At 58.2% G+C, this 2,037-nt stretch overlaps 1 non-coding gene across 1 annotated transcript; it reads left to right on the top strand.

Moving 5' to 3' along the window:
* Window positions 1–534: 534 nt before the first annotated feature.
* Window positions 535–606, top strand: TRNAT-CGU (transfer RNA threonine (anticodon CGU)). The gene has a single exon. It is a non-coding gene; the product is annotated as a tRNA-Thr (tRNA).
* Window positions 607–2,037: the final 1,431 nt, after the last annotated feature.

The following is a 2,037-nucleotide window of genomic DNA, read 5'->3' on the forward strand; positions in this document are numbered from 1 at the left end:
CCGCCCTTCTTGCCCCCTCGGTTCCCCGTGAACTCGGCCCGAGCTCCAGAGCGCTGCCCCAGTATCCTGCCGACCGAATGGAAATGACCCGGCCAAGGTCACAGGGCGGCGCCCTGAGCCTGCGGAGACGCCAGCGCGGACGCTCTGCCCTGGCTCGCTCGCCGCCGCCGTCTCCGCTTCGGCTCCGTCACAGGCGTCGGTCGTGGTTTCTCCCCACCTGGGTTCTCCGCCCGCCGCCGCTCCTTTCGAAAGCCGCTCGGGCCTCTCCGCAGGCGCCGTGCCCCTGGGGGCGCTAGAGGCGGGGCGGGCCCGGGCCGGCGGGCGCCGCGAGTTCGGATCCCGCCGCCGGCAGGACGCGGGTGCCTGGCCTTGACGCTGAGAGGGCCCCAGCGGCTCCGAGAGCTAGGTCCCGGACAGCGGGTCTGGAGGGCAGGACGGCGGGGCCGGGGGCGGGGCCGGAGGCGAGGCACCGCCCCTCCCGCGCCTGCGCCGCCTCCCCTCCACTGAGAGCTTCCACCGCTCCCTCGGCTGTCAGGCGCGGTGGCCAAGTGGTAAGGCGTCGGTCTCGTAAACCGAAGATCGCGGGTTCGAACCCCGTCCGTGCCTGGCTCTTGAGGCTGGGGTCGATAGTGGGGGCTTCAATGTTCCCATGTGTATCGTCTCTTTCCTCTATGATGTGGCACATTTTTTACTTTTCACGTTGTGTTCAGGCGTCCTCCAGCCCCACCCTTCCCCGTCCACCCGCATTCCTCGGCTCCGCGGTCACCAACGCAGGCCGAGCCAGGGCACCAGGGCTCGCGGGCACCAGCTATGTCGCGCTTCGCTGGCCGCCCTGCATCTCCTCTCTCCGAACCTCCATTCACCCAGCCGCACTGGGCAGGGCGGGGCTGGCCTGGGATCCTTGTGTTACCTGTGGGGACACTAAGGCCCGTGCTAGGCACTGGTGTCGACAGCGGCGGGTAGGGTGGAGGTAGAGGTCCGGTCTCACTGGTTTTGCGCGTCTCGAGGGTGGGAGAAATTTCCAGAACGGGCGTTTGAGTTTTTGGAGCAGTGTTTTCTGGTTTCTGGTTTTTGCTTGAAAGGTGAGTTCTCCACGTGATGCTCGCTGTCTGCCTTCTTGTCTAGGAAGCCAGCCACATCGTTCAGCTGGCGGGTGCCTTTTCCTTTCCCAGCCCTTGTGAACTGACCCTTTAAGTCTGGCACCTGCCTGTGTAATCCTTTGAATCTGGCCCCTAGCCAGTTATGATACTCCCCAAGTCATTTCTAAGATAAATAGACCAATTTAATATGACATGATGTTTAGTGCCTCTCATTCCCGATATGCTCTGGTCTATCTGTCCCCTTCTTCAATTGTGACACTCAGGACTGAAATGACACATACTACTCCAGGTGTAAGTCTCATTAATGTTACTTCACCTCCCTCATTCTATATCTCATTCTTCTGTTAATGTGACCCAAAAACACACCTTTCTGCAGGTCCCGCTGCACAGTTGACCACGTGGAGCTTCAGGTGGATTGAATGTCAGCAGAGTCTCTTTGGGGCAGGATCATAGAAGACAGGATATGGGACTCAGGAAGCAGGGAAATATATTGATCTTTTCCCCTAAGATTCCAATAAATGGAAGAGATACACTTAGCTTTTGAAGGGAATGCTGAGCTAGGGTACCAGTGTCATCATGGAATTGTTCCTAAACGCAAATCGATTTTCCAGACATTCAGATTCCAGACATTCAGGGATAGGAAGGGGAAAGGTCCTGAACTACTGGATATGGTCTTGAATCCTGTCCCTTAGTTTGGATTCCTGATGAGAAGGAACTCGGAGGCTGGACACTGGGTTTCCTGCAGCTGCTGGAGCAGAGAATTCCACCCCAACAGAGCGGGGTGGATGAGCCAAGCCAAAGTCAATAAAAGAGGGTCAAGGTACAGAAGAGGTCAACATACGGATGTTGGGGGAAACATGGGCCCCTAGAGGCAGGGGTCAAATATGGATCCCAAGTCAAGGTTGGTGAGAGGAGATGGAAGTGCAGGTGGGTCAGA

The sequence above is a fragment of the Mesoplodon densirostris genome, chromosome 18 (assembly GCF_025265405.1).
Source record: "Mesoplodon densirostris isolate mMesDen1 chromosome 18, mMesDen1 primary haplotype, whole genome shotgun sequence".
Lineage (NCBI taxonomy): Eukaryota > Metazoa > Chordata > Mammalia > Artiodactyla > Ziphiidae > Mesoplodon > Mesoplodon densirostris.